Here is a 21,134-nt window from a genome sequence, read left to right on the forward strand (position 1 = left end):
TTTAGTATGAGCGTGTTAAACACTAGCATGGGTACAGAGTCTGCTGGGAATTAGAGGCTGAAGGTAAGAAGCAGCTAAAGGGAAGGCTACAAAGGAAAGCAGTAATGGGAGCTCAGCGCCCACTTGTAACTGGAAATCTTACCAATGATTCTTAATATTCTACCAGCTGATCTTATTAAATTGACACTCGATACCTTACTTAAAAGGAAAGAAAATAATACGCGTGGAAAATTAAAACGGTCTGATTGACAATAAATTGAAGCTATGGCACCAATGCTCGGTGGCAGTGAATAAACCAAATCAGATGTTGGGATGTGTTAAAAGGTCAATATTGAGCCTAAATAGGGAGGTTATCCTACCACCTTATAAATCATTGGTGTGACCGCACTTGGAATACACCACAGTACAAAAAGGATATTGCAGCTATTGAAAGGATACAAAGGAGGACATAGGAACAGGAGGAGGCCATTTAGCCCATTCAATGAGATCATGGCTGATCTGTTCTCAACTCCATATACCCGCCTTTGCCCCATATCCCTTAATACCTTTGGTTAACAAAAATCTATCAATCTCAGATTTAAAATTAACCATTGACCCAGCATCAATTGCCGTTTGCGGAAGAGAGTTCCAAACTTCTACCACCCTTTGTGTGTAGAAGTGTTTCCTAATTTCACTCCTGAAAGGCCTGGCTCTAAATTTTAGGCTATGTCCCCTTGTCCTAGACTCCCCAACCAGTGAAAATAGTTTGGCCTAGAAATTGGGTTTTGGCTTAGCCAGGGCTTTAGCGCCGGAAATTAGTGCCGGCGCTAAGTCCCCTGCGTGCGCCAAAAATTCAGTGGCGCCGCGCCCAAACGGCTGCCGGCGCTACTGAAGGGTCTTAGCGCCTGGAAAAGGGCGCTAACTGCCATTTCGCGCCGCAATTCCGGCGCTGCGGCACCCGATGCGGTGCGGCAGGCTGGGGAAGTGCAGGCCTCCTCCTTCCGTTAAGGAGGAGCTGCCTGCACCCGGCCGCGGCCCGCGCAAATCTGCTTAAAAATGAGCCCGGCACCTCGGACAAGTGCCGGGCTTGCATTTGTTCCGGGGGGGGGGGGGTGGAGAGAAGTCCGGGGAGGGAGCTGCAGGCAGGCGGCCGGCGGGAAAGCGGCCGGCCGCCGCGGGGCCTTTAATGCGCCAGCGCTAACTGCAGTAAGGCACCTCTGACAAAACGCTGGTTGCAGCTGCCACGGGCGAGGCGGCCGCAACTCAATTTCGGAGTTCGGGCGGGTTACCACGGCAACCGGGACACTGCGCACACCGATGACGTCATCGGTGCCGGCGCAGCGCTACCGGAGCAACGCCGATTTAGGGCCCCAGGCAATTTCACTACTGGCCATAACTCTGGCGCAAGGCCCTCTAGCGCCTCAAATGAGGCGCTAAGGCTACTGAATTTTCAGCCGTTTGTCTCTATCTAACCTCTCAGTTCCCCTTACTATCTTGAAAACTTCGATTTAATCACCCTTAACCTTCTAAATTCCAGGGAATACAACCCTAGTTTGTGTAATCTCCCCATATAATTTAACCCCTGGAGTCCGGTTTCATTCTCGTAAATCTAATCTGCACTCCCTCCAAGACCAATATATCCTTCCTAAGGTGTGGTGCCCAGAACTGAACACAGTACTCCAGGTGTGCTCTAACCAGAACTTTGTATAGCTGCAGCATAACTTCTACCCTCTTGTATTCTAGCCCTCTAGATATACAGGCCATAAGAAGAGGACAACCAGAATGATTGAAGAGATAGAGGGATTGGATTATGAGGAATGCTTATGTAAATTGGGGATTTTCTCACGGGAAGAGAGAAGGTTGAGAGGTGATACGATTGCTGTTTTTAGGATTCTAAAACGACTAGATAATATAGACAATGACAAGCTGTTTCAGCTTGTCCGGAACCTGAGGACACGGCCTAAGCTTAAAGGGGGTTAAAATCGCAAACAATCTGTGGAAACATTTGCCCCGATTTCAACCCCCCACCCTCCCCGCCCGGTGGGACTGGTTCACGGGAGGAGCTAAAATGTGAAAATAATACCTCCCAGCTCCAACCCGCCGACTTCCCAGCAAATTACAATTTTACTTCCCCAAATCAGGCCAACGACATGGCTCCCGCAAAAGGCAGGTGGGGGCCTAGTTAACATTCAAAAGTTGCAGCTTGATGACATCATCAGTGCAGCAACGTAGAACTAGCTGAACATCGGGGGAGTTCCCGCACTGTCGGCTACTCGGCCGCAGGTCCAAGACGGGAGGCGCCGACTGGCCATGGTAAGTATTAAAGATATTCAGAACTCCTTGTTGGCCAGAAGGAGCAGGACTGCTCCCCCCAGGCCCCTCAAAGATTCCTTGGGACACCCCAGCCCCGGCCATTGCTCCCACCCGATCTCGCTGGATCCCCAATCTCATGCACAGCCCTCCTTCCACTGACTGTTGGGGACTGCCCCACAGGTTCCCGGCTGCGGGCTCCTGCCGCTGGCCAGGCAGTCAATCTGGCCAGGTGTCGGGCGGGGCTCTGCAGACTTTGATTTAAATAAGAGTGGCAGGGCCTTCACTTCCCGGGGATTGCTGGGTTCTTTGCTCACTACCAGTCTCCCCCGCACCCTCCCGTTACTATCATTATTTCAGTGAGCGAGTCGTTAATCTATGGAATAGGCTCCCTAGGGAGATGGCGGAAGTAGTAGTGATTAATTCAAATGCAAATGAGATTTTTCAGAAAATACCATTTTGGAATACAGTATATGAGGAATTTGAGACATGACATGTGGTAAGTGTAGCATGTTTGGGAGGAACAGGTGACTTTGAACCTATGGTTCCTGAAGCTGTCCGCCACTGGGGGTTTTCCTCACCTCGTGTCTGGGTCTGTTGTAGAATAGTCAATAGGGATTGATTGCTTTGATTAGTTAACAACTCCATTATTGTGTCATGAAACTGTCAAGATGGTAGAAGGCAAACTAGATGGACCTTGGTCTTTTTTCATCAAGCAATTCCTTTGCCTAACCATCAAACTGAATCTCCAAATCCTAATGAGCAAAAGCATACCTCATTTAAATACCAGTGGAGCAAATTATTCCTCATTCACTACCGCTGTGTGTCTTCTTCTTCATAGGCAGTCCCTCAGAACCGAGGATGACTTGCTTCCACATTAAAAATGAGCTCGCAGGTGACTGATGAGTCCAATGCAGGACCTACAGTCCCTGTCACAGGTGGGGCAGACGGTGGTTGAAGGGGCGGGTGGGTGGGGTGCTTAGGTTGACGTGCGCTCCTTGCGCTGCCTGCGCTTGGCTTCCGCTTGCTCCCGGCGAAGAGACTCGAGGTGTTCGGCGCCTTCCCGGATGCTTCTCCTCCACTTTGTGTGGTCTTGGGTCAGGGATTCCCAGGTGTCGGTGGGGATGTTGCACTTTTTCAAGGAGGCTTTGAGGGTGTCCTTGAAGCATTTCCTCTGCCCACCTGGGGCTCTCTTGCCGTGCCGGAGCTCCGAGTAGAGCACTTGTTTTGGGAGTCTCGTATCGGGCATGCGGACAATGTGACCCGTCCATCGGAGCTGATTGAGCGTCGTCACAGCTTCGATGCTGGGGATGTTGGCCTGAGCAAGAACACTGACGTTGGTGCGCCTATCCTGCCAATGGATTTGCAGGATCTTGTGGAGGCAGCGTTGGTGGTACCTCTCCAGTGCTTTGAGGTGCCTGCTGTACATGGTCCATGTCTCTGAGGCATACAGCAGGGCAGGTATCACTGCTGCCCTGTAGACCATGAGCTTAGTGCCAGGTTTGAGGTCCTGGTCTTCAAACACCGAAGGCTGCACTGGCACACTGAAGGCAGTGTTGGACTTCGTATTCGACATCTGCCCTTGTTGACAGTAGGCTCCCGAGGTATGGAAAGTGGTCCACGTTGTCCAAGGCCTTGTCGTGGATTTTGATAATCGCGGGGCAGCACTGTGTGGCGGGGGCAGGTTGGTAGAGGACCTTTGTCTTACGGATGTTTAGTGTAAGGCCCATGCTCTCGTATGCTTCGGTGAAGGTGTTTACGATGGTTTGGAGTTCGACCTCCGAGTGAGCGCAGACGCAAGCATCGTCTGCATACTGTAATTCGACGACAGAGGATGGGACGACCTTGGATCTGGACTGGAGGCGACGGAGGTTGAACAGTTTCCCGTTTGTTCTGTAAATTAGCTCCACTCCAGTGGGGAGCTTACTGAGCGTGAGATGGAGCATTGCAGCAAGGAAGATTAAGAAGAGCGTTGGTGCGATGACACAGCCTTGCTTGACCCCGGTTCGTACATGAATTGGGTCTGTGGTGGAACCGTTGGTCAGGATCACAGCTTGCATGTCGTCGTGAAGCAGGCGGAGGATAGTGACAAACTTTTGAGGGCAGCCGAATTTGAGGAGGACACTCCATAATCCCTCATGGCTGACAGTGTCGAAGGCCTTTGTGAGATCAAAGAAGGCCATGTACAGTGGTTGCTGCTGTTCCCTGCATTTCTCTTGTAATTGATTTGCGGTGAAGATCATGTCCATTGTGCCTCTTAGTGGGCGGAATCCGCATTGCGACTGGGAGGAGCTCTTCGGCCACTGTGTGTATTCCAATGACCATTCACTACCACTGTGTGTGTTCCAATGACCATTCACTACCACTGTGTGTATTCCAATGACCATTCATAGAATCTCCCAGAAGCTTGCTGTTATATCATAAATTCTCTGGGACAAACACCTTGTATCAAGGACATGGTGCCTATGACAGCCACTACTAGTAAACAAATGACCAAAATTAAAGCCCCATACATAATCGTTAACAAGTTCCACAGAACCGCTCAAGGATAATCTGAATTTCAAATGCAGCCTGCGGACTAATTAAACTTTGTTTTTTCTGCTTTCTACTGTTCTTTGTGTGAGAAAGTGTTCCCTGATTCCACTCCTAAATGGCCTGGCTCTAATCGCTGGGCTGTGTCGCCTCGGCCACATCTGGACTTTGACCCTCCCCCGATCCTTTGACCTCAGCTCCGCCCGTGTGTGTGACGTTACATAAAGTATGGAGCATAAAATATATGATTAAGATGGTATTTAACAGCTGGTTCATGCATTCCTCCAAAATAATGACCATCAATCTCTCTGCCTATTAATTACATCGGAACATTAGGAACAGGAGTAGGCCATTCAGCCCCTCGAGCCTGCTCCACCATTCAATTACATCATGGCTGATCTGAATCTCAACACCATTTATCCGCCTTTGATCCATTTCCCTTAATACCCTTACCTAACTAAAATCTATTGACCTCAGTATTGAAAGTTTCAATTGTCCCAGCATCCACAGCATTTTGGGGGAAGAGAGTTCCAGATTTCCACTACCATTTGTGTGAAAAGTGCTTCCTGATTTCGCTCTTCAATGGCCTAGCTCTAATAAGATCAAGCCCCCCTTGTTCTGGACTCCCTTGCCAGAGGAAATAGTTTCTCTGTATCTACATAAGAACATAAGAAATAGGAGCAGGAGTAGGCCAATCGGCCCCTCGAGCCTGCTCCGCCATTCAATAAGATCATGGCTGATCTGATCCTAACCGCCAATCTACTATCACAGAACCATCTCCTGAATCTAACAGAATTAGACACACGAAATAGGAGCAGGATCAGGCTACACGGCCCCTGGGCCCGCTCCGCTACCCACAGGGCCATGTCCGATCCGAACCTAGACTCATGTCCAAATTCCTGCCCGCTCCCCGTAACCCTTAATTCCCTTTACTTCTAGGAAACTGTCTATTTCTGTTTTAAATTTATTTAATGATGTAGCTTCTACAGCTTTTTGGGGCAGCATATTCCATGGACCTACCACCCTCTGAGTGAAGTAGTTCCTCCTCATCTCAGTTTTGAAAGAGCAGCCCCTTATTCTAAGACTATGCCCCCTAGTTCTAGTTTCACCCATCATCGGGAACATCCTCCCCGCATCCACCCAATCCAACCCCTTCACAATCTTATATGTTTCAATAAGATCGCCTCTCATTCTTCTGAACTCCAATGAGTAGAGTCCCAATCTACTCAACCTCTCCTCATATGTCCATTCCCTCATCCCCAGGATTAACCGAGTGAACCTTCTTTGTACTGACTCGCGAGCAAGTATGTCCTTTCTTAAGCATGGACAGCAAAACTGTATGCAGTATTCCAGGTGCGGTCTCACCAATACCTTGTACAACTGAAGCAATACCTCCCTATTTTTATATTCTATACCCCTAGCAATGAAAGCCAACATTCCATTGGCCTTCTTAATCACTTGCTGCACCTGCATACTAACCTTTTGAGTTTCGTGCACCTGGACCCCCAGATCCCTTTGTACTTCAGTACTTTCCAGTTTCTTGCCATTAAGATAATAACTTGCTCTACGATTTTTCCTGCCAAAGTGCATAACCTCACACTTTCCAGTATTGTATTCCATCTGCCAAATCTCTGCCCACTTACCTAGCCTGTCGATGTCCCCTTGCAGGTTTTTTATGTCCTCCTCACTCACTACTTTCCCTCCCATCTTAGTATCATCTGCAAACTTTGATATGTTACACTCGGTCCCCTCCTCCAAATCGTTAATATAGATTGTAAAGAGTTGGGGACCCAGCACTGACCCCTGCGGAACACCACTAGTTACTGATTGCCTTAACTGGGGCAGTGAGGAGAGTGGCAGCATTAACTGGGGGAGTGAGGAGAGAGGCAGCATTAACTGGGGGAGTGAGGAGAGTGGCAGCATTAACTGGGGGAGTGAGGAGAGAGGCAGCATTAACTGGGGGAGTGAGGAGAGAGGCAGCATTAACTGGGGGAGTGAGGAGAGAGGCAGCATTAACTGGGGGAGTGAGGAGAGTGGCAGCATTAACTGGGGGGGTTGAGGAGAGAGGCAGCATTAATTGGGGGAGTGAGGAGAGAGGCAGCATTAACTGGGGGAGTGAGAGGAGAGAGGCAGCATTAACTGAGGGAGTGAGGTGAGTGGCAGCATTAACTGGGGGAGTGAGGAGAGAGGCAGCATTAACTGGGGAAGTGAGGAGAGTGGCAGCATTAACTGGGGGAGTGAGGAGAGAGGCAGCATTAACTGGGGGAGTGAGGAGAGAGGCAGCATTAACTGGGGGGGTGAGAAGAGAGGCAGCATTAACTGGGGCAGTGAGGAGAGTGCCAGCATTAACTGGGGGAGTGAGGAGAGAGGCAGCATTAACTGGGGGGGTGAGGAGAGAGGCAGCATTAACTGGGGGAGTGAGGAGAGAGGCAGCATTAACTGGGGGAGTGAGGAGAGTGGCAGCATTAACTGGGGGAGTGAGGAGAGAGGCAGCATTAACTGGGGGAGTGAGGAGAGAGGCAGCATTAACTGGGGGAGTGAGGAGAGAGGCAGCATTAACTGGGGGAGTGAGTAGAGTGGCAGCATTAACTGGGGGAGTGAGGAGAGAGGCAGCATTAACTGGGGGAGTGAGGAGAGAGGCAGCATTAACTGGGGGAGTGAGGAGAGAGGCAGCATTAACTGGGGGAGTGAGGAGAGAGGCAGCATTAACTGGGGGAGTGAGGAGAGAGGCAGCATTATCTGGGGGAGTGAAGAGAGTGGCAGCATTAACTGGGGGAGAGAGGAGAGAGGCAGCATTAACTGGGGGAGTGAGGAGAGTGGCAGCATTAACTGGGGGAGTGAGGAGAGAGGCAGCATTAACTGGGGGAGTGAGGAGAGTGGCAGCATTAACTGGGGGAGTGAGGAGAGAGGCAGCATTAACTGGGGGAGTGAGGAGAGAGGCAGAATTAACTGGGGGAGTGAGGAGAGAGGCAGCATTAACTGGGGGAGTGAGGAGAGTGGCAGCATTAACTGGGGGAGTGAGGAGAGAGGCAGCATTAACTGGGGGAGTGAGGAGAGAGGCAGCATTAACTGGGGGAGTGAGGAGAGTGGCAGCATTAACTGGGGGAGTGAGGAGAGAGGCAGCATTAACTGGGGGAGTGAGGAGAGAGGCAGCATTAACTGGGGGAGTGAGGAGAGAGGCAGCATTAACTGGGGGAGTGAGGAGAGAGGCAGCATTAACTGGGGGAGTGAGGAGAGTGGCAGCATTAACTGGGGGAGTGAGGAGAGAGGCAGCATTAACTGGGGGAGTGAGGAGAGAGGCAGCATTAACTGGGGGAGTGAGGAGAGAGGCAGCATTAACTGGGGGACTGAGGAGAGTGGCAGCATTAACTGGGGGAGTGAGGAGAAGGCAGCATTAACTGGGGGGGGTGAGGACATTGTACTATCTGTATGCTGTTAAAGGATTCTCCTGGGAGGGACCAGTACCTGTTCTGCTCCTTGTCCTTCTGCTCTGTGCAAGTTAAGCTTCAAAACATAAGATAACTAAGAAAGGTTGATTTATAAGATGACAGTGTGTTGGGACACCCCTGATTTATATACATCAAGGGAAATATAATTCTTCAGTGTAGGCTGGCTATGAATTCAGCGTCTTCATTCGGGTGACAGAGGACTGCTGGTGCCCGTGGGACCATAACCCAGCAACAACTTGCATTTATATGGCACATTTAACATAGTAAAACATCCCAAGGCAATTCACAGGAGCATTATCAAAATAAATATGACTCCAAGCCACTTAAGTAGAAATGAAGACAGGTCCGATTTATGTTTTAAGCAGTCTTAGATTTCTATGTTTACCTACAAAATTAATAGTGACCACACTTCAAAAGTAATTCATTTGTTGTGAGATGCTTTGAGACATCCTGAGGATACGAAAGATGCTACAGAAATGTCAATCTTTCTTTTAATTTAGATATAAACCTCAAGACTGGAGAACGTTAATGGAAGAAAAAGGCAATGCCTGAAAGAGGTAAAGTGATGCTATCAGCACTTTATACAACGCTAGCTGGGGGAGCCCGGCTTTGCCAGGGCTGATTTGGGCCGGGCGGTTTAAATCGAGTCCCAGGCTTTGGGGCCTCTCTGTGTCCCTCTGTGAATCTGCTGCCGGGCAACATTTTAAATCGTGTTAGAGTAAGACACACAATAATTATGGCTTGACACAGGGGCCTAGAAATTGAGTTTGCGCTGCGCCGGGGCTTAACGCCGGAAATTTAGCGCCGGTGCTAAGTCGCGCTGTGCGCACCAAAAATTCAGTAGCGCCGCGCCCAAACGGCAACCGGGACGCTGCGCACACCGATGACGTTATCGGTGCCGGCGCAGCGCTACCGGTCTACCGCCGCGGAAGGGCCCCAGGCAATTTAGGAACCGGCGCCAATTGCAGCGCTAGGCCCTCTAGCGCCGCAAAACCGGTGCTAAGGGCACTGAATTTCTAGGCCATAGAAGATAGGAGCAGGGGTAGGCTATTATTATTTGAATGGCACAGATTATTATTTGAATGGCAATAGATTGAGAGAAGGGGAAGTGCAAAGAGACCTGGGTGTTATTCTGCACCAGTCGCTGAAGGTAAGCATGCAGGTGCAGCAGGCGGTTAAGAAGGCAAATGGTATGTTGGCCTTCGTAGCAAGAGGGTTCGAGTACAGGAACAAGGATGTCTTGCTACAGTTGTACAGGGTCTTGGTGAGACCGCACCTTGAGTATTGTGTGCAGTTTTGGTCACCTTACCTGAGGAAGGACTTTCTTGCCATGGAGGGAATGCAGCGAAGATTCACCAGGCTGATACCTGGGATGGCAGGAATGACGTATGAGGAGAGATTGTGTCGATTGGGCTTATACTCACTGGAGTTTAGAAGATTGAGAGGGGATCTCATCGAAACCTATAAAATTCTGTCAGGTCTGGACAGACTAGATGCAGAAAGGATGTTTCTGATGGCCGGGGAGTCCAGAACCAGGGGTCATAGTCTAAGGATAAGGGGTAAGCCATTTAGGACTGAAATGAGGAGGAATTTCTTCACCCAGAGAGTGGTGAACCTGTGGAATTCTCTGCCACAGAGGGCGGTGGAGGCCAGTTCATTAAATATATTCAAGAAAGAGTTGGATATATTTCTTGAGGCTAAAGGGATCAAGGGATATGGGGAGAAGGCAGGGACAGGGTATTGAATTTGGATGATCAGCCATGATCTCATTGAATGGCGGAGCAGGCTCGAAGGGCCGAATGGCCTACTCCTGCTCCTATCTTCTATGTTTCTATTCGGCCCTTCGAGCCTGCTCCGCCATTCAATGAGATCATGGCTGATCATCCAAATTCAGTACACTGTCCCTGCCTTCTCCCCATATCCCTTGATCCCTTTAGCCTTAAGAAATATATCCAAATCTTTCTTGAATATATTTAATGAACTGGCCTCCACCGCCTTCTGTGGCAGAGAATTCCACAGGTTCACCACTCTCTGGGTGAAGAAATTCCTCCTCATTTCAGTCCTAAATGGCTTACCCCTTATCCTTAGACTATGACCCCTGGTTCTGGACTCCCCGGCCATCAGAACCATCCTTCCTGCATCTAGTCTGTCCAGACCTGACAGAATTTTATAGGTTTCGATGAGATCCCCTCTCAATCTTCTAAACTCCAGTGAGTATGAGCCCAATCGACACAATCTCTCCTCATACGTCATTCCTGCCATCCCAGGTATCAGCCTGGTGAATCTTCGCTGCACTCCTTCCATGGCAAGAACGTCCTTCCTCAGGTAAGGTGACCAAAACTGCACACAACACTCAAGGTGTGGTCTCACCAAGGCCCTGTACAACTGCAGCAAGACATCCTTGTTCCTGTACTCGAACCCTCTTGCTACGAAGGCCAACATACCATTTGCCTTCTTAACCACCTGCTGCACCTGCATGCTTACCTTCAGCGACTGGTGCACAATAACACCCAGGTCTCTTTTCACTTCCCCTTCTCCCAATCTATTGCCATTCAAATAATAATCTGCCTTCCTGTTTTTGCCACCAAAGTGGATAACCTCACATTTATCCACATTATAGTGCATTTGCCATGTTTCTGCCCAATCACCCAACCTGTCCAAATCGTACTGGAGTTTCACGACATCCTCCTCACAGCTTACCCTCCCACCCAGCTATGTATCGTCTGCAAATTTGGAGATATTACATGCAATTCCCTCGTCCAGATCATTAATATATATTGTGAACAGCTGGGGTCCTAGAACCGATCCTTGCGGTACCCCACTAGTCACTGCCTGCCACTCGGAAAACGACCCATTTATTCCAACTCTTTGCTTTCTGTCCGCCAACCAGTTCTCTATCCAAGTCAATACCTTGCCCCCAATCCCATGTGCCTTAATTTTGCACGCTAATCTCTTATGTGGGACCTTATCGAAAGCCTTCTGAAAGTCCAAATACACCACATCCACTGGTTCTCCCTTATCTATTTTACCAGATACATCCTCAAAAAATTCCAGTAGATTAGTCAAGCATGATTTACCTTTTGTAAATCCATGTTGACTTTGTCCGATCCTGTCACTGCTTTCCAAGTGCTCTGCTATTACATCTTTTATAATAGGCTCTAGCATTTTCCCCACTACCGATGTCAGGTTTACCGGTCTATAATTCCCCGCTTTTTCTCTACCACCTTTTTTGAATAGTGGGGGCACATTAGCTACCCTCCAATCCATGGGTACTGTTCCAGAGTCTATCGAGTTCTGGAAGAGGACCAGCAATGCATCCACTATTTCTAGGGCCACTTCCTTACGTACCCTGGGATGTAGATTATCAGGCCCTGGGGATTTATCGGCCATCAGTCCCATCAATTGTCCTAACACCATTTCCCTACAAATACTGATTTCTTTCAGTTCCACCCTTTCATCAGACCCTATGTTCCCCGGCATCTCTGGGAGGTTATTTGTGTCCTCCTTTGTGAAGACATTGCATTGTTTCCCATTATAAATTCCCCTGATTCTGACTGCAAGGGACCTACGCTTGACTTCACCAATATTTTTCTCTTCACATATCTATAAAAGCTTTTACAGTCAGTTTTTATGTTCCCTGAAAGCTTACTCTCATATTCTATTTTCCCCCTCTTAATTAATCCCTTTGTCCTCCTTTGTTGAATCCTAAACTGCTCCCAATCCTCAGGATTATTGCTTTTTCTGGCCAATTTATATGTCCTCTCCTTGGATCTTATACTATCCCTAATTTCCCTTGTTTGCCACGGTTGAGTCACCTTTTTTGTTTTACTTTTATGCCAAACTGGGATGAACAAATTCTGTAGCTCATCCATTCGGTCTTTGAATGTTTGCCATTGCCTATCCACCGTCAACCCTTTGAGTGCCATTCCCCAATCAATCCTACCCAACTCGCTCCTCAGACCATCGTAGTTTCCTTTATTTAAATTGAGGACCCTAGTCTCTGAGTCAACTACTTCATTCTCCATCTTAATGAAGAATTCGATCATATTATGATCACTCCGACCCAAGGGGCCTCGTACAACAAGATTGCTAATTAATCCTTTCTCGTTACATAATACCCAGTCTAAGATGGCCTGATCTCTGGTTGGTTCCTCGACATATTGGTCCAGGAAACCATCCCGTAAACACTCCAGGAATTCCTCCTCCACAGTATTGTTACTAATTTGGTTGGCCCAATTTATATGTAGTTTAAAGTCACCCATGATGACTGCTGTGCCCTTATTGCACGCTTCTTTAATTTCCCTTTTAATGGCATCCCCAACCTCCGCCTTACTGTTTGGAGGTCTATATACCACTCCCACTAATGTTTTTTTTCCCTTAGTATTTCTCAATTCTACCCATACAGATTCCACATCATCAGAGTTAATATCCTTCATTACAATTGTATTAATCCCTTCTTTAACCAGTAATGCTACCCCACCTCCCTTTCCTTTTTGCCTATCTTTCCTGAATATCGAATACCCCTGGATGTTGAGTTCCCAGTCTTGGCCATCCTTGAGCCACGTTTCCGTAATCCCAACCAAATCATATTCGTTTATCTCTATTTGCGCAGCCAATTCTACCACCTTATTACAAATGCTCCTCGCATTAAGACACAAAGGCCTAGAAATTCAGTAAGGCCCCGCCAGCTCGCTTGCGCCCAAAAGTTAGCGCTGCGCGCGGAGCCAGTTGCGACCGTCAGAAATTCAGTTTTTGCGCCCCAAGTCGGAACCGGGCGCTATTCCAGGGTGTGCCCGCCCCCGCTTGGGGCGCTGAAACTGAATTTCAGCGCTGTAGCTGCCGCTGCGCCACCCGCTGCGGTACTGCAGGCCTCCTCCTTCTCTTAAGGGGGAGGTGCCTGCAACGGGGAGATCGCCGCTTGATAGTGCCGGCAAATGAGCCCGGCACCACGGAGAAGTGCCGGGCTCGCGGAAAGCAGCCGGCAATGCCGCGGGGGGGGCGGTGGAGGAGGCCGGGGAAGGAGGTGCGGGCAGGCGGCCGCCGAAAAAGCGGCCGGCCGCACCTCCGCCTTAACTAGCGCCACTAAGGCTGCAGGACGGCCACGGTTGCAGAACGTTGTTTGCGGCCGCTGCGGAAGAGGCGGCCGCAACTAAATATGGGGGTCGGGCCGGTATCGGGGCGGAACCGGGGCACTGCGCACACCGATGACGTCATCGGTGCCGGCGCAGCGCTACTGGCTACCGCCGCCATTACCGCTGCGCTGAATATCAGCGCAAACTCCTCTATTGGCGCAGAAGCCCTCTTTGGGCGGTAACTGCGCACAAAGCTGGCGGGGCCTGACTGAATTTCTAGCCCAAAGCCTTCAGGCTTGTTTTTTTAACGCTCTTAGACCTATTAGAATTATTATTTACTGTGGTCACGTTTGATTTAAACCGTTGATTTCTCTGACTGCCACTTTTGTTTTTCTCCTTCCTATCTTTTGCTTTTATCCCTGTTTCCCTTTCCTCTGTCTCCCTGCTCAGGTTCCCAACCCCCTGCCATTTTAGTTTAAACCCCCCCGAACAGTGCTAGCAAACCTCCCCACAAGGATATTTGTCCTGTTCTGGTTCAGGTGCAACCCGTCCGACTTGTACAAGTCCCACCTTCCCCAGAAGCAGGCCCAGTGATCCAGGAAACTAAAGCCCTCCCTCCTGCACCAACTCTTTAGCCACGCATTCATCTGCTCTATCCTCCTATTCCTATACTCACTAGCATGTGGCATGTAGAATGTAGAAGATTAGCTTTAATTATTAAACAGTTGTAACGTTACAATGCATATCATGTTCATCACTCTTTAGCAAGAGTTACTGTAACAACAATTTGGAGTAACTTGATACTAGTGGAAGACAAGACGAGGGGCCACCATAGTTTCCTCTATCTCAGGTGTATTAACATAAGAACATAAGAAATAGGAGCAGGAGTAGGTCAATCGGCCCCTCGAGCCTGCTCCACCATTCAATAAGATCATGGCTGATCTGATCCTAACCTCAAATCTTCTATCACTCTGCATCCACCCGAACCCATGTGATCTCCCGGGAGAGGCGAAAAACCAGATAAAGACCCACGGTTCACCTCACAATGAGTTCTCAATCTCAGGCACACTGCTGTGGGGAGTCCCTGAGTGAAGGGGAACTGCTGCCCCACAAGTAGGGAGAGAAGCTTCAAAGGACACCCAGGCTCCTCTGTCACATTTCCTAGCAGCAGCTTCAAGAACCACACTGGTGGAAACCGATGAGGAGGTGGATCACCCAACCTCTTCATCAAGGAGGATGAGAAAATACCTTTAAAAAGAGGAATATCACTCACCGGTAAGAAGAGTTTAGGAGAGATAAACTGGTGAAATTCCAAACTGTTAAGTTGAAATGGGAGTGATAAGGGAGCAGTTGAATCCATTGGAATGTGATACAATAGGAGTGAATGGGAAGTGGTTGGGTTCATTAGTATTCTATACTTTCAAAGGGTCTGGTCCATTGGAATTTTATAAAAGGGTAGTGAACAAGAAATGGTTTTATCCATAGAATTGTGTACAGTGGGTGTGATGTTTACTCCATTGGAATTTGTACAGTGCTAGTGAACAAGAAGGGGCTGAGTCCAGTAAGATATTATTTATCTTCCTGTTCATTTTCTCAAGATGTACATTCTAAGGGACAAAGTTGCTTCTTAATCACTCCCATTACACAGAATTCCAATGGAGTGGGTCCCTTCCCATTTACTTCCAACCTATAGAGTGGGAATGGATGGGAAGTGACTGAATATTAGCTAGGACACACCTACTGAATGTAATTTTTTGTGTAAGATCTGAAACCTTTCGTGAAGTGAAGAACATTAACAATTTGTACCATTTCTTCTACCTTCCCCATTAGGCTTGTAGAACTGTGCTGAAGTTGCTCAAAGACTTTTATAACAGCTTTTCTAAATACAGCAATAGCTTGCATTCCCATAGCCCTCCTCACAAGGCAAGAAGATGTGCCGAAGCACTTTACATTCAGAAGAAACCATGGACAATGAACAGGAAGGAAATAGGGGGAAACCAAGAGGTCTAAGGTAGGAGACCAAAGGTTTGTTCGAAGTCAAGGCTCTTAATTTTGAAAGCAGGGAGGGAGGTGATGAAACAGTGATCGACAGAAGACTTAGCATATCATCACCAATGCTGATCTTCAGCGCGTCCTTTCGTTACAACTGTTTAATAATTAAAGCTAATCTTCTACATCTAAATGACAAACGAAGCCACTTAATTTAAATGTCAAGAAGACTATTATGTTTAATACATAAATGCATTATCCTTTTCGAAGACTTGGCTTGAATCTGATAGTCCTGTTACTGAGAGACAAATCCCTGTTCTGTGGACATAACAGAATCTGAAGATTATGGGATAGTCTTGTAATGACAATTGTGTGCCATTTTATGGAAAAGAGAAATTGCTCCATTTTTCAGCCAGTATATCATAGCCCATCTTTTAACAATTTGTGATATTGAGTGTAGTATTTCTGGTCAATTAAAGTAAGATTAAACAAAAATCAGATCTTGCTGTGTGAAAATTGGATGCTGCGTTTACCTAGAATGGTGACTATGCCACAAAAGTACATAATTGGCAGTAAAGCACTTTGGAACAGCCCGAGGACAAGAAAGGTGCTATAGAAATGCAAGTTCTTTCTTTCGCTGTGGTTTTTAGACTATGTGGTGTGTAGCTGATAATGGGAATTGACTGCTCACAGCTGCTAAATCCATGTACCTTTTGAACATTTGGCCAGCCAATAGTTCAGCATTAACGATCAGGACACAGTGTGGTTGACTCTTACCCCAATACTCATGCCCTGGTTTCAATTTATCCATTCAGTGTTGTTAAGTATATTTCCTTTCTGTGTCAACACTGTGGGTGGCTGTGAATTCTACAGGCTCTGTTGTTATACACAGTCCTTGCACCCACCCACTGCCTTTCCCCCTCGTCTTGTTCCTTACCCTTTCATAATTGGTAAACATATAGAACTTTATATCTCCCACCCCCAGGATATAAACCCATAGCTTTGATACATTATTCCCATCAAAGCGCATCAACAATAATAAACAGATTTCACAGATTGCACGACACACAGCAGACTGTGAAGAGATGCGTGGGTTAATGATGTCCTGGAGGCTGTTTAGTTCAAACCTAAACGCGCACTGATGTTGGTGGAAAGCGCTGAGAAAACATTTCCGGGAAGCTGGGTGATCTCCTCGATAGAACTGGAATGTTCAGCTGTACTCTACTGCAGTCGCTTCAGAGATGTACATCTACTTCACCCACACCTTCATGGAGATTGCACCCACAGTCTCCCAGTGTGTGCACCCAGCGGGCGAGGCTCCACGCCGGGAGCACACATTCAGAAAATCAGCCCCTAGTAAGTGTTCAGCGTATTCTCTTCCCATCATCCTGTAATAACTGAAACATACATCTGGAGCCTCGAGACTGGGTGGTGCAGTGGTTAGAACAACAACAACAACTTGTATTTCTATAGCGCCTTTAATGTGGTAAAACATCCCAACGCGCTTCACAGCAGTGTTATCAAACAAAATTTGACACCGAGCGACATGAGATTATTAGGATAAATTACCAAAACCTTGGTCAAAGAGGTAGGTTTTGAGGAGTGTCTTAAAGGAAGAGAGACAGGTAGGGAGGCGGAGAGATTTAAGGAGGGAATTGCAGAGCTTAGGGCCTATGCAACTGAAGGCACGGCCGCCAATGGGGGAGCGATTAAATTTGGGCATGCGGAAGAGGCCAGAATTGGAGGAGCGCAGAGATCTCGGAGGGTCGTGGGGCTGGAGGAGTTTATAGAGATTGGGAGGGGCGAAGCCATGGAGAAATTTGAACACAAGAATGCCAATTTTTAAATTGAGGCGTTGCCGGGCCGGGAGCCAATATAGGTCAGCGACCACAGGGGTGATGGGTGAACGGGACTTGGTGCGAGTTAGGATACGGGCAGCAGAGTTTTGGATGAGCTCAAGTTTATGGTGGAAAAATGGGAGGTCGGTCAGGAAAACATTGGAATAATACGTCACTGTGCTTTTAGCACCAACCCATGACCAACGCTCCCTATAAGCTGCACGCCCGCACAGCCCGGGACCGGCTTTTACAATGTTAAAGTTCGCGCATGCGCGTAACTGTGAATGGGCCCAAACATTTTTTACAGGGAACATTGCCTGTGACTGGCTGGTCAAGTAAAGGATGAGTTAAATTTCTGGTAGAACTTGCTTTCTTTGGAGTAATGTTTTAAGAAAGAAAGAACTTGCATTTATATATCCCCTTTTACATCCTCAGGATGTCCCAAAGTGCTTTACAGCCAATTGAGTGCTTTTGAAGTGTAGTTGTTATGTAAGGAAACATGACAGCCAATTTATATAGAGCAAGGTCCCACAAACAGCAATGAGATGAATAAGCAGTTAATCTGCTTTTGGTGGTGTTGATTGAAGGATAACTATTGGCCAGGTCACCGGGGAGAACTCCCCTGCTCTTCTTCATATAATGCCGTGGGATGGATCTTTCACAACCACCTGAAAGGGCAGACAGTTTAACGTCTCATCTGAAAGACAGCACCTCTGACTGTGCAGCACTCCCTCAGCACTGCACTGGAGTGTCAGCCTGGGTTATGCGCTCAAGTCTGTGGAGAAGGGCTTGAACCCACGACCTTCTGATTCAGAGTGCTACCCACTGAGCCAAGGCTGACACTTAGTTAGATAAATTTGGGACAGTCCCAATCAGTTCTTAGGGGGGCCGCAAAACTGATCATAATTTTGAGCACATCAGCTCAGAAATTACTGCTGGTAATATTAGCAAATGAATGTTTAACACAATCATATGAAATTCCTCTGCCTGCTATATTAGTAGAGGTATTAGCCCTTTTAATGTAATTGGCTTAATGCATCCATTAAAATAACATGTCACTCTGACACAGTGAGTGTTACTAGCAACTTTGTGGTGCCAGTGAGAAATACCACACTCATCCAGTCAGGCTTCAAGGTACACTGGTGGGCAGCGGGTAAAGAAACCTTTACTCTGTAAGTGAATATGCAAAACATGAACACAGAGCTCTTGATAGAGCACTATGGTGGGAGATTTACTTTGCATCTAACCCATACAATGCTTGATCTATAACTGCTTAATGCCTTCCGGTCCTTGGCATCGACATCCCATAAATGGTGAGGACAGAATGTTCAGTGAGACATTTTCTCTACAGACTAACAGTGAATTTAGAGCTTGCAAGCTAAGAATCCTTAACTATGTTTAAAATACAGTAAATTATTGTATAAACGGCATTTAATCATCCGGAAATCTTTAATAACTGGCAAAATAACCGGTAATCTTGCCGAAACCATCCATTTTTCGTTTTTCCGAGTCTGAGTTTCCTACGGTGGTCGAATTTGTCAGTGGTTTTTATTTTTTTTGTGTTAAAAATTGCCTACCTCTCTGTTATCCAGAATTTTTCATCAACCGGCACCATCCTGGTCCCGTAGGTGCCGGATACGAAAGAGTTTACTGTACTGGGAACTCTACACATTTCCACCAACTGAAGACTGAAAACACATCGACAGAAATAATGATGGCCGACCTGCACTCGATGATCATGTTGCCAGGTCCGTCACCTGTAGTGGCCTTGAGCTGTCTAATTCAGATTTCATTGCCCAACTTCCCATCATACACCATAATGTAGCTGACAGACCAGTTCTGGCAGCTGTAGACAAATATACACCATCCGTGTGCTACCTTCGGTTTTGTATTCATTGGAAATCCTCTAACGTTTGACAAATTGCAAACCTTGCCGAGCATTGAATGTGCCTTGTCCGATAATGATTAAATATAGCTCAATGCCAGAGGACTCGCTGGCAGAGATAAGGGTTGATCCCCATTAAATTATATGCATTGAATTACTGTGTTAAGAGGCTGCACATTCTTCCAGTGTCATGTGTTCAGGCAGCGGCAGCTTCAGTTATTTATCCCTCTATATCTCCATCCCTCACCAGGACGGCCTGAGGGCAATGTTCCAGTTAAGCTGCGTGGCCGTGCAGCTACCTGGAGGTCCTGCGCAGGCCGCTAGCCAGCTTTACAATGGAAAAACCGCGCATGCGCGGAAAATTAAAGGGGCCGTGAACCCTAAAAATACATTAGAGCGAACATTGCCTGCAGGCTCTCTGCTTCTTCCTTGAATGGAGGCCCAACCAGTCCCTTTCCACCATCACCTCCGCCATTTCCGCCACCTCCAGCGCGATGCTATCACCAAACACATCTTCCCCTCCCCTCCCAGCATTCCAAAGAGACCACTCCCTTCACGACACCCTGGTCCACTCCTCTATCACCCCAACACAACCTCCTCTTCCCACGGCACCTTCCCGTGCAAGCGCAGGAGATGCAACACTTGCCCTTTAACCTCGTCCCTTTCTATCGTCCAGGGTCCCAAACACTCCGTCCTGGTGAAGCAGCAACTTAGTTGTACTTCTTTCAATTTAGTATACTGTATGCGCTGCTCACGATGTGGTCTCTACATGGGGGAGACCAAATTCAGATTGGGTGATCGCTTTGCAGAAGACCTACGTTTGGTCCGCAAGCATGATCCTGAGCTTCCGGTCACTTGCCACTTTAATTCCCCATCCCACTCTGACCTCGGCCTCCTAAAGCTCAACGTAAGCTCGAGGAAAAGCACCTCATCTTTTGATTAGGCACTTTAAAAGCTTTCGGCCTCAACATTGCGTTCAACAATTTCAGGTCATAACCTCCACTCCCATTTTCTTAGACAGCAGGTGCTGCATCCCTTTTTCATTTAATCAATCCTTGCCTTCCACCCTGTCACAGACCTTCCCTTTTGTTCTTTCCTCCCCTCTACCTTTCCTTGCCTTTTTTTTAATATCCATTCATCGGATGTGGGCATCGCTGGCAAGGCCAGCATTTTTGCCCATTCCTAATTGCCCTTGAGAAGGTGGTGGTGAGCCGGCTTCTTGAACTGCTGCAGTCCGTGTGGTGAAGGTGCTCCCACAGTGCTGTTATGGAGGGAGTTCCAGGATTTTGACCCAGCGACGATGAAGGATCGGCGATATATTTCCAAGTCAGGATGGTGTGTGACTTGGAGGGGAACTTGCAGGTGATGGTGTTCCCATGCACCTGCTGCCCTTGTCCTTCTAGGTGGTAGTGGTCGTGGGTTTGGGAGGTGCTGCCGAAGAAGCCTTGGCGAGTTGCTGCAGTGCATCTTGTAAATGGTACACACTGCAGCCACAGTACGCCGGTGGTGGAGGGAGTGAATGTTTAGGTGGTGGATGGGGTGCCAATCAAATGGGTTGCTTTGTCTTGGATGGTGTCAAGCTTCTTGAGTGTTGTTGGAGCTTCGCTCATCCAGGCAAGTGGAGAGTATTCCATCACATTCCTGACTTATGCCTTGTAGATGATGGAAAGGCTTTGGGGAGTCAGAAGGTGAGAGACACACCGCAGTATACCCAGCCTCTGAGCTGCTCTTGTTGCCACAGTATTTATGTGGTTGGTCCAGTTAAGTTTCTGGTTAATGGTGACCCCCAGGATGTTGATGGTGGGGGATTCGGCGATGATAATGCTGTTGAATGTCAAGGGGCGGTGGTTAGACACTCGCTTGTTGGAGATAGTCATTGCCTGGCACTTGTGTGATGCAAATGTTACTTGCCGCTTATCAGCCCAAGTCTGAATGTCGACCAGGTCTTGTTGCATGCGGGCATGGACTGCTTCATTATCTGAGAAGTTGCGAATGGCACTGAACACTGTAGTCATCAGCGAACATCCCCATTTCTGACCTTATGATGGAGCGAAGGTTATTGGTGAAGCAGCTGAAGATG

General features: G+C 47.9%; 1 long non-coding RNA gene across 2 annotated transcripts; it reads left to right on the top strand.

Moving 5' to 3' along the window:
• The first annotated feature begins 2,168 nt into the window (after positions 1-2,168).
• Positions 2,169-19,208, top strand: LOC147110918 (uncharacterized). 2 transcript variants are annotated; one of them, XR_015080009.1, is made up of 4 exons: positions 2,169-2,292; positions 8,771-8,827; positions 15,173-15,353; positions 18,762-19,208. It is a non-coding gene; the product is annotated as an uncharacterized LOC147110918 (long non-coding RNA). The 2 variants fall into 2 exon arrangements; XR_015080010.1 differs by lacking the exon at positions 15,173-15,353.
• Positions 19,209-21,134: the final 1,926 nt, after the last annotated feature.

The sequence above is a fragment of the Somniosus microcephalus genome, chromosome 11 (assembly GCF_052327205.1).
Source record: "Somniosus microcephalus isolate GS21.2 chromosome 11, FLI_Smic_1.0, whole genome shotgun sequence".
In the NCBI taxonomy this organism is placed as follows: Eukaryota; Metazoa; Chordata; class Chondrichthyes; order Squaliformes; family Somniosidae; genus Somniosus; species Somniosus microcephalus.